Source organism: Jaculus jaculus, chromosome 4, assembly GCF_020740685.1.
Source record: "Jaculus jaculus isolate mJacJac1 chromosome 4, mJacJac1.mat.Y.cur, whole genome shotgun sequence".
NCBI classification, from domain to species: Eukaryota; Metazoa; Chordata; class Mammalia; order Rodentia; family Dipodidae; genus Jaculus; species Jaculus jaculus.
This window is the reverse complement of record NC_059105.1, coordinates 58486050-58498111: the sequence shown is the minus strand read 5'-3', so window position 1 is coordinate 58498111 and position 12062 is coordinate 58486050.

Here is a 12062-nt window from a genome sequence, read left to right as displayed (position 1 = left end):
AAGCTGAGGCAAGAGGATTGTCTATAGGAAGACAGCTAAGGCTTTGTAAGGAGAATTTGTCTTAATTACCCCACAAATTATCGAGCTATATATAAGGGGAAATAAAGAACAAGCTTATTTACTCAAAAATCCATCTAGTTTTTTCGGCATAAATGGTATTTTAGAGGGCTACGATCTTAATTAGTACCATATCTTTATTTAAAATAGTATCAACTAGGGCTGGAGAGATGGCTTAGCAGTTAAGCGCTTGCCTGTGAAGCCTAAGTACCCCAGGTCGAGGCTCGGTTCCCCAGGTCCCACGTTAGCCAGATGCACAGGGGGGCGCACGCGTCTGGAGTTCGTTTGCAGAGGCTGGAAGCCCTGGCGCGCCCATTCTCTCCCTCTCCCTCTATCTGTCTTTCTCTCTGTGTCTGTTGCTCTCAAATAAATAAATAAAAAATTAAAAAAAAATAGTATCAACTTTAAAACCAAATATTTTTGTATTGTATGTGTCATATTGACTTTTTCCACTAAACTTTTAAATTGACAAAAATGATTATTATAAAAGTCCAAATGATGTGTCAATTTTATTGTAAAAAGATTTTTGTACCTTTTCCTTGATTCTAAATTCCATTTTCCATATCAAACTTATTACCAGTAAAGAAATGATTAAACATAAATGGTATCATTTTATTTCAAAAAATCTTTCAACAAATGCATAGTAATGTGAATCATGTTTATGGTTTTCATCTTGGTTATGATAATTCATTATGTTAAAATGATGACAGAAAATGCCTCCTATACTTTGAACAATTAGCCTGATGCCACATGGACAATGAAGTGGGAATAAGAGTCTTAGAAATGCAGGGACTCCATTTGTTTTCATGTAGTGCATTGACAAATCAATTATTTCACACAATAACCCATATTCAATATCCTATAAAACTCATTTCAATGAATTAGAATAGAAGTGAGAGGGGTGCTTATCCTTTAAGTGCTAAGGCTACAATACTTAACATAATTTAAATGAACTTTCCTGTGGCTTATCCATCACTCAACTTTAATTGAAATGAAGACATGTTTTGTAATATTGCATATTGAAATAAAAGAACATTTTATAAAATAAAGCAAAGCTCAATATTAATTTTTTTCTGAAAACCAAATATATTTGTGGCAACCTTCATTGTATGAATTTAGAGTTAAAATATATTTCTAACAGAAAGTACATGTTTTCATGCCCAGAGTCCTTTGTGCCACATGTTTTAGTTAATACAAGGTTCAATTTGCTCAAATATAGGTATACACATTTAATATTAAGTAGTAAATTAGGCTGTAACAGATATGATAGCATCTGTTTATAATATTACTACTATTCATGAAAAGAAATAAAAATATTCTGTAAATATTTTCTTTACTTTTTATTATTTCTTATAGTGCAAATATATTATAGACATTTTAATGAAACATAAATTAAAAGATAGTATTTCTTAACAATACTATCACCACTGTTTTAAAAAAGTCTGTCTTGTAAAAGTGATTCCATCTTTTTCCTTTCATATTCCTCTTCAAGGCTGATGTCTTCACAAGTTTAAAATTATATTAAATACACTATTTTAATATTAATTTAGTGAACAAATATTTATTGAGTGGCAATCTAATTTTATAATATTGTGTTTTATCAGACCAAGAGACTTCTGCTTTCATAGATAATAGACTTTGAGAGGAGGGCTAAAAACAGACTATAAAAAGTAAATAATTGGGCTGGAGGGATGGCTTAGCAGTTAAGGTGTTAGCCTGCAAAACCAAAGGACCCAGGTTCAATTCCTCAGTACCCACGTAAGCCAGATGCACAAGGTAGTACTCGCATCTGTACTTCATTTGCAGTGACGGAGGCCCTGGTTTGGCCATTCTTTCTGTCTGTCTGTCTGTCTGTCTATCTCTCTCTCTCTCTGACTCTCTCAAATAAATAAATGAAACTTTAAAAAAGGTAAATAATTATATTATCATCAGAAAGCTTAATTCTGTTATGCTTTAAAAATAAGATGAGATGTGGATCTGGAGGAGTGTCAGTGCTTGGGGAGGGAGGAGCATCACTTTTTAAATAGGACAGAGTAGGACCCTTACAGATGAAAAAAAAAAGAAAAAAAAAAACATTACTTAAAGGCGATGAAGCACTTAGCTATGTGGATATGTAGGGAAAGGGGCTCCTAACAATGGCCAGAGCCTGAGAGAGATTCCCAGACCAGATATCTGTGAGGATAAAATTTAGGGAACCATGGAAAACATTGGGTAGGAAGTGAGGTCAGGATGACATTAGAGCCTACCTATGTCAGCGACTCCTTTAGGATTTGAGCTTGTAGTTATCTTGTTGCCTATATTTTCACTTGCCTTCTTATCAAACGCATGTTTTCATGTAATTACATCCCCTTCTGCATCTGATAAATGGCATGACAAAGAAAATGTAAGCTCACTTGTTAACAGCCTGACTGATGGAACACAACCAGCCTTCTCTGCAAAAAGAAAGGAAGGAAGAAAGGAAGGAAGAAAGGAAGGAAGGAAGGAAGGAAGGAAGGAAGGAAGGAAGGAAGGAAGGAAGGAAGGGAGGAAAAGAAAGAAAGAAAGAAAGAAAGAAAGAAAGAAAGAAAGAAAGAAAGAAAGAAAGAAAGAAAGAAAGAAAGAAAGAAGGAAAGAAAGAAAGAAAGAAAGAAAGAAAGAAAGAAGGAAAGAAAGAAAGAAAGAAAGAAAGAAAGAAAGAAAACAGGGAAAGGTACAGACTCTTGACTCTATCTTTGGTCTTATTTTTTTTGACCATTCATTTCCTTTCATCCACTTATTACTTTCACACTTCCATTACTATAACTCTGTTCCAATATTCGCATACCATAAAGCATTAGGGACTTGGCATCTTTCCTGTTTTTTTCTCCCTTGTCAATTTGAATGTGGATAGGAAATCTCAAAGAAAGACTTTCAAACATTAGAAACTTGTGCCATTTCTGTCCCATGGCTAGAATAGAAACACAATAATGGTGTATGACAGATAAGTCCTGAGGAAGCAAGTAACTATACCAGTGTGTGAATGCATGTGTCTGGGACTAAAATTTGCTACACAGGGAATTGCTTAAAACTGTGTAATTGTGTACATCCATTCCATGATAGCTTTTACAATCTCTCGCCATGCCAGGAGATAGTGTTACAAGTGATCTGCCTCACACCAGTGATTCATATCTCTGTCAGTTATTCTGCAAGCTTTATGCATTTTTCCAAAACTATTGTCAGTGTTCTTTGTATGCACAATAAACAGAGACAGAGCTGCTCATTACTATGAAATGCTTTCATGATCTCATGTTGTTATTTATTTTTATATGCAGCCAGCTAAAATGTGTTCTTGAAATGTGGCAATTAAACAACACATCCAAATTTTCCCCTCTGCTTTCAAGTGACTGGTTAATTAGATGATTTACTGTTTTATCACTGCCCAACCTATATGACTGTTCATTATATTTATTTCCAGTGTGAATATGATACTAAAACAAAAAGCTTAGAATAAATATTAGTAACATAAAATTGAATGTTCCCATTTTATTTCCTGCCAGTTTCATATTAGATGAACTCCTATGTAGAACTACTGATAAACTCTTTCAGATCTTTGTCACTTATACCCAATACAGAGTCGTTCCTGAGAATCATGAATGAAATATTTACTTGATAACCACATAGCCAATAATGTCTCTTTTATTATTACCAAAGTCTCTCTAATTTGATATATATTATCATTTTATAAACACATACTTTTGGTTTCTGTAAATCTATACTTTCAATGATAGAAGTATGTGCATTTAAATAAACTTAGACTCCTATTTATAGGACAGAAAATTATTTTTAGTTGCATTGGATAGCTGTACTCCTTTCCTTCCATTGCTGCTTCTTGGCCTTTTTTACCCTTCAACAATATCAACCCCATGGAAATGTATTTGTATCAGTTTTCTGTTTTCCTTTTTTGTTGTCATTTACCACTCTCATTATCCCCACTGGAATCCCATAGTTGGTTCACTTTAATGCCTTACTTACTTTTTTTGCCATTGTAATTGTTCATTGCAATGAACTACTCAACACTTGGCATCACAGTTTCTTGGCATGACCCTATTGAGATCACTTTTCCTCCTTAACTATACCACCTGGAAAAAATTCAGTTTCAAGAATCCACCTCTGTTCTCCAATCTTCCAACTCTGTGCCTATAACATGTGCATTCCAGTAGCTCTTTGACCACTGGGGTCCTCTTGATTAGGTTAACTGAGGTGAGAAGACTCACCTTATCTGTGGGCAGCACCATTCCATAAGCTGGTGGTGTCCTGGCCTGTATACAAAGGAAAAATCTAGCTGAGCACCAGTATTATCACTCTCAGCTTCCTGATTTCAGACACAATGTGAGTAGCTCTGCTTCATACTCCAGCTGCAATGACTTCCTGTCTATAGTGGAATGCAGCCTTGAACTTACAGCTTAAATAAGCCCTTCCTAAAGTTGATTTTTGTCAGATTCTTTGATCACAAAAATGGGAAAGAAATTAATGCACTGTCTATTAGAAGATTTGAGTTATTTCAATTTATAGCTCTTGCAATGATAGCACAAAATCACTGCATGCGTATCATCTACCTACACTTCTTTTTGTCCTCTATCATGAGACTTGGGAGTGAGAACTGATAAAAGCACATTGATGCTTATGATTCTTATAATGATGTGAGTGATGGTGTCCTTCATATCTGAACAGGGAGTCCCACATCTGCTAGGATCTAAAGAATTTAACATTATCTATTATTAACATTATTCCAAAGATGACAAAGTTTCAGACCATTCACAATTCTTTCTACTTAATAGATAGCTAATCTGCTATATGATAAAGTTTCTTGTGTGTAACCTGTCATTTTCTCCTCTCTAGGGACACTTTCCTCCTAAGTAATCTTATACAATGTACCAGCTTTAAATAATTTGACCTGATAATTCCAAATAAATTATAGCCCAAGCCTTTTTTACTGAGCTCAAATGCTTGAGTTCACTTTATTTAAACTTTCATTTAGCTATCAAATAGCTATCTCAAATTTAATACGGAATAATAATGGATATTCGCTATTTCCTATTCTACCCTAAATGCCAAAATCTCAAAGTATCTTTCCCCTCAGTTAATAGCATTCCACATACCATTCATCCTACTACTGAATCCAAAATCCATCTTTAAAAATTTAGTTTTAAACTATATTACAAATGTATCACTTTTTAATACCCTACCATTAACACCCTGGTTCTTATCTAAAAAATACTATATGTGTATTTCAGTATTAAACATTGAGTAAATTTCTTACCCTTTAATAAGTCTTTAAGTATTAAAGTATGTTTAAAATTATAAACAAAGTGATACCATTCCCTGTTTTTAAAATATTAATTTTTGTGACAACACTTCTCAAATTTCTTACTTTGGGGATGGAAAGATGAATCAGTGGTTAAAGGTTCATGCTTGCTTGCTTTCAAATTTCTTACCAGAAATCATGCATAAACTCAAAATGTAGAAGCAAACATGATTAATAATTATTGTAATTCTTTCTAGTATTGTTGGTAGTTTTGTATATAAAATATATCATGTTTAAGTTGAGGCCTTGCTTCAGCCCTAGACTGGAGTCCATGCTTTACAATTTTCTACCCCATTTTAATAGATGATTGAAAATTTCTTTTTTTTAGAGATTTTTTAAATTTTTACTTATTTATTTGAGAGTGACAGACAGAGAGAGAAAGAGGCAGATAGAGAGAATGGACACACCAGGGCTTCCAGCCACTGCAAACAAATTACAGATGCATGTGCCCCTTTGTACATCTGGCTAACATGGGTCCTGGGGAACCAAGCCTTGAACTGGGGTCCTCAGGCTTCACAGGCATGCGCTTAACTGCTAAGCCATCTCCCCAGCCCTGAAAAATTCTTTTATATAATTAAAGTGCTTTATGATTCATACTGTAATAGTATAATAATAGTCTATAATATGAATGGGGTATGATTTATATACCTAATATATTAGTGTTGAATATTTGACTTTCTTAAAGTTAGAGAATAGGATCTCAGTTTAACTTGATAGATGTCTTGTGGCTATTGAGAGAGAATACCATTTTTCTAGAATAATTATAGAAGGAATGTTGTAGTTTGAATGGATGTCCCTCATTAGATTCAGTTTTATAAAAGCTTCCTGGAAGAGGTGTCACTGTCGGCAGATCCTAGGGCCTAGCTCTGAGATGTTACTGTAAGTGGATCTGGAATTCCAACCTAAGGTGCTGGGTTTCTGGTGTGTGCTTGCTTTTGGGTGGTGGTTTTCTCTCTCTCTGTAGATTTGTTTAAAGGGGGTCAGCTTCTTTCACCATTTTGGAACATTCCCTGTGTCTGTAAAGCATCAAATAACTCCCATTACTATCAAAAACTGTGCTCATATGGAGGTTCATCCCAGCAATGTGAAGCTGACTATGATAAAAATTAGTACCAGGAGTGGGTTATTGTTGTGCAGTGGACCTGACCATGTCGATTTTGGTCTTTTGGAACTTTTATTTTAGATGAATGGGTGTGGACTTGGTACTTGCAACTGAAGATGCCTTCAACAGTGGTAAGCCAAGTATTATGGATTATTCTTGTAAGAGTTTGAAAATGGTAAGTGCAGAAAGAATTGAGTTTGGAGGCTTTGCTTGTGAACTTTCAAAGGGGGAGAAGAGAATGCAGAGAAATTTGTTGGAAGTGGGCTATTGGTATAAGGGCTGGTCTCCTGCCCATGCCCAGAGAGTATGATCAGGTTAAATTTTTAATGGACTGATGATCTTGGCTAAAGTTATGGATCTGAGAGATATAAGACTTAAAATTGGAGAAATTCAAACAAGTTTAAAATTTACATGTATTCTGGCTTTAGGTTCCTGAAGCTGCTGTTGTCAAACACATTAGCATTTGGAAGGAAGATAGCCCAACTACTTTACATTGAAATAATGGAAAAGATGCCTGAGGAAAGACTGAATGGTAGGAATGAAACCGCTTTAGAAAGGAAGAAACTTTCCCTTCAAGGTCAGATTTATTTCGTCCCTGAATTAAGAATATGGCTGTAACCAGGCATGATGGTGCATGCCTTTAATCCCAGTACTCTGGAGGCAGAGATAGGAGGATCACCGTTAGTTCAAAGCTACCCTGAGACTACATAGTTCATTCCAGATCAGCCTGGACCAGAGTAAGACCCTACCTTAAAAAAAAACAAAAAACAAACAAACAAAGAATCTGACTGTATCCTGCACACCTGATATTTGTTTCAGAAGCCTGGAAAATGTGTGGAGTGTGTCATGAAGTGCACATGGTTCCAGAAGCCACTTCTGAGGTACAGAACAAGGGAGGGCATGATTGCCATAACAAAGAGGATGGAAAAGCCTATGGAAGATGTCCCATGGTTTGCATTGAGACCTGAAGACTTTTTGGATATTCCAGGACTGCGCAAGGGCTATCATGGAGCACTGTTCACTTGGGACGGATGTTTACCTTGACTACTTGGCCCAGCTGGAGGGGCAGAACTGAATATTCAGAGACTGTCATTCACTGGTTATGATTTCAGACTTGAATTACAGATGTCTGATGTTTGCTTGATAGTTATGGAGTTTTCCAGTCTCTTCTTGCTGTGCCTTATAGTAGTTGGAAATGTTTACTCCATGCCATTATACTTGAAAGACTAATTAAAATATTTTTTTTTTACTTCATGTACAGAGGGAGAGTTAATCTTGAAAATAAATTTGATTAGATCTAAAATCGCCTAGGAGACTAATTTCTGGGCGTGTCTGTGAGGGCCCTTATGGACTAGGTTACTTGAGATGGAAGATATACTCTAACTATAGACAGGATCATCCCAGGGTCTAAGGTCTCAAACAGAATAAAAGAAGATAGCAAGCTCTGCCACCAAACTGCATCTCTCTCTCTCCCCTTCCTGACTGTTGTATAAATTTGATCAGCTGCCACACATTTCTGCCAGTATTCCTTCCTTTCAGAGATGGATTATATTCTTAAACTGTGAGCCAAATTAAATCCTTCCCTCATTAACTTACTTTTCTCAGGTAATTTCTCACAGAAATGAGTAAAGTAACTATTGCTTATAGTAAGTAGAAGGTGATTTTTTTCCATATTTAAAATTATTTATCTGGAAATTACTTTTGGAAGAGTAATTTATTGTTTTTAAAAATGTTTGTATTTACTTATTTGCAATCACAGAGATAAGAGAGACAGCAAGAATGGGTGTGCCAGGGCCTCTAGCCACTGAAAATTACTCCAGATACATGTGCCACTTTGTGCATTTGGCTTTACATGGATACTGGGAAATGAAACTTGGGTCATTAAGCTTTGCAGGCAAGTACTTTATCCATTAAGCCCAATTTTCTCTTAATTGTGATAAGGGGCAAAGAGATGCATCCATTTTTGAGGCATAAATAATATATGGCCTAATGTTCTTTAATTATTGTTAGTGATTAGATTGCACCTGGAGTCATGTCAAAAGGAGTATGACTTTGAGTGAAATGATATAATTATCACTGACAGTCCCATGAAATGTGGCCTATTAGTACAAGATGAAAGAAGGAGGGTGAGATCTATGAAACAATCACATGACTTCAAAATGCTGGCAATTTATTGCAGTGACAAGCAGCTCCATATATCTCACAAGGGAAGTCCATGATTGTTTAGCCGCATTTAAACAGAGTATTATGATGGATTTTCAAAGCATCTTTTCTGAGTTAACAGGATATGACTAAATTATCTTTATCATTTATGTCTAGATGTCTCTTATAAAGGGCTCCACCAAAAATAGCTCAAAACTATTAAAAAGTGAAAAGGCCACATGCCGGACAATTCTACTAACAAGACCTCTCACCCCTAATAACTCCATAGAAATAAGCTTCTACTACGACCATGTCAGCCTTTCAGGTTGTAACTTAAACCATCCCCTCATGTGCTTGATGACTTTTCTTAGCTACTATATCATTTCATTTAATATGCAAATGCATTTACCCAATCTCGTTATTGTTCAGAAACCTTTTCAATCCTGAAAAACTCAATTTTTTAAATAAGTTAACTATATCAAGGAGGTGATTATTTAAAGAAATATAATGATGAAAAATTTCTTTAATCTGAATTTATTTAAAAGTCATTTTCTTGGGCTGGGTCAATGGCACAGTGGTTAAATAAGCTTCCTGTACAAGCATGAGGCCTGAGACCACTCTGGTTCGAATATTTAGATCTCATGTAAGCATCCACACATACCTATAGCCCCAGTTCCATGGAGAGTGGAGAGTCAACAATGCCTAGGGCTTGGGACTGGAAAGCTCTAGAATCAGCAATCAGAAGACTACATTGCAAGGAAAATCAGGTGGGTGAGCGATGGAGAGGAACACCCAATGTTCTCTTTCAAGGGTTACAGACAAGCACACAAGGTGCAACATCAGCACATCCTACACACACTCCACATATACTATGTATTAAAAAATTATCTTTCTTGCCACTTCTCATGCACTATGATGGAGATGAAACATGACAAACACATGTTGGTCAGGATGTGGAGAAGTTGGAAGGCTCCTCCATTGCTCACAGGAATGGAAAATGGTTTAGCATCTGTGGAAAATGACATCAATCACAGCTCATATATGACTTTCAATTTTGGTTAAATTATGTCATGAGAAGTGAAAACGTATGTTCATATATGAATAAGAACTTAAATGTCTATGCCTGGTAGGTGCAAAAGTAAAATGTGTTGTTTTTATAAGAGAAAATCATTCATCCACGAAAAGGAATGAAGCACTGGCTAATGTCAGAATAGAGATAAGCCTTGAAAACATTATGCTAAGTGAAAGTCAAGACACAAAAAGACAGATCTTTTATGATTATGATTATATAAAATATCCAGAAAAGGGAAATCCATATAAACACGAAGTACACTTGTGATTTCCCAGGGATGGAAGGAAAGGGGGTAGGGAACAACAAGTGATGGGTATAAAGTTTCTTTGTGGAGTATTGAAAGAGTTCTGGATTCAAGGTGATTGTTTCACATGTCATGAATAGTTGCCAAAATGCACATACTTTCTATATAGCATTACATGAATCATACGTCATTAAAAAATCATTTTTTTTTAAGTTTGGACCTGCCATGCATCAGTTCTTGAGATGAGCCATACCCTTGGTTTAGTTTTGCTTATGTTTCCGACTTTGTAACTGAGCTCAGAAGCTTTGACATAAAGAAGTGTCTCCAAACGAAGTTATAAAATAAAGGGGTCAGTAATTATGAGCACTCCTTATAGCAACAAAATAAAAATAGTAATTTTTTGATTAAATACCTGAGAAGCATGAAGATCTAATTATATCCATGTTCTCTCTTGTGCTCCTTTACTCTGTCTTTGATTACAGGCTCATGAGCTATTTTTATCATGCAAAAAAAAAAAAAAAAAAAAAAAAAAAGCATCTCTGGCAGGAAGAAGTAACATGGCACTCCGAGCGTTCTTTGGGGCTGAATTTTCTTAGTGATTTATTCAGTTCACATTAAGCATTTGATCTTTCAGCTAGGAATCAATTGCAGCCCCGCCTGGGAATGCCAAAAATTGTTAATTATGAAATGACAGAGGAAATGAGAAGAAATTTAGTAAATACTTCTCAACTTTATGTACAGGAAAGCAGTAATGAAGCTCAGGATAAACATCTGTGGCCTGTGCGAATATCATATATTTTATTATTAAGAAAAAACCTTGAGGCACAAGATGATACATTAATAATGGTATATATTTTCCAGAACTAGATAATTTGCCAGAGAACAGAAAGGTTACATTTGTTGATGATAACACAATAAGAGTATTTCATTATTTTCCCTTAGGAAGAATCTCTCAATATTCTATTGTGTATGTAGGATAACTTCTTTCATTCATTATTACAATGACCTTGTATATTTCTAGCTAATGAAAAAAATTACTCTCATCCAACAATATAAACTATTGTATAAACTCTGAACCTTTTTCTCTGCCTGTTACCATCTGATCATATATACTTTGTACCCCAGTCATCAAATTGCTGTAATAGCCTTTCTTTATTTTTACTTCGTATGTATGAAATAGAGAATTCTGAATAAAGGTACCCTTGGGTTTTGCACATACCACTGAATATTCTTTTATAATGGTAATATGCTTGGCTATGATGTTCAACCATTTTATTTTAAAGGTGTTCTGGGGAAAAAAAAAAAAAAAACAAAACAAAACATTACGACAAAGGTAAAGAATGAACCAATGCACCCATGCAATGTCAATGGTTGCTCACGAGATGGTCAGCATGACTGAGCAGTTATGTAACAGTGTTTAGTTTTCATCATCATATAAAGAATTCCATTTGTGTGTTTCTTTGAGAAAATGTGGTGATGGCTGACATAATCTTGGCACTGAAACCCAAGTAGAGAGAGTTCATCTTCAGCAACAATAGGATCTAGTTAGAACACCTCTAAAGAGATCAACATGCAGCAGCCAAGACACGAGTTAGCTCTTTAAGGAAGTGTGTTAATTGTGAAAAGGGGTTAGCACACAGCTGCCTTGTCAGCTCTACTTCCAGTTACAGAGAGAATATTTAAAAACTATGCAAATGTATATATTAAAAAGAAGTGTCTTAGGGCTGGAGAGATAGCTTAGCAGTTAAGGCATTTGCCTGTAAAGCCAAAGGATCCCCGTTTGACTCTCCAGGACCCATGTAAATCAGATGTACAAGATGCATCTGGGGTTAGTTTGCAGTGTCTGGATGCCCTGACATGTTCATTCTCTCTTTCCCTCTCTCTCTCTTCTCTCTCTCTCTCTGCTTCTTTCTCTCTCTTAAATGAGGAAAGAAAGAAAGAAAGAAAGAAAGAAAGAAAGAAAGAAAGAAAGAAAGAAGAAAGAAAGAAAGAAAGAAAGAAAGAAAGAAAGAAAGAAAGAAAGAAAGAAAGAAAAAAAGAAAGAAAGAAAGAAAGAGAGAAAGAAAGAAAGAGAGAAAGAAGTGCTTTAAACTGTAAAATGGTGGGTTAGGGCATACAGAAT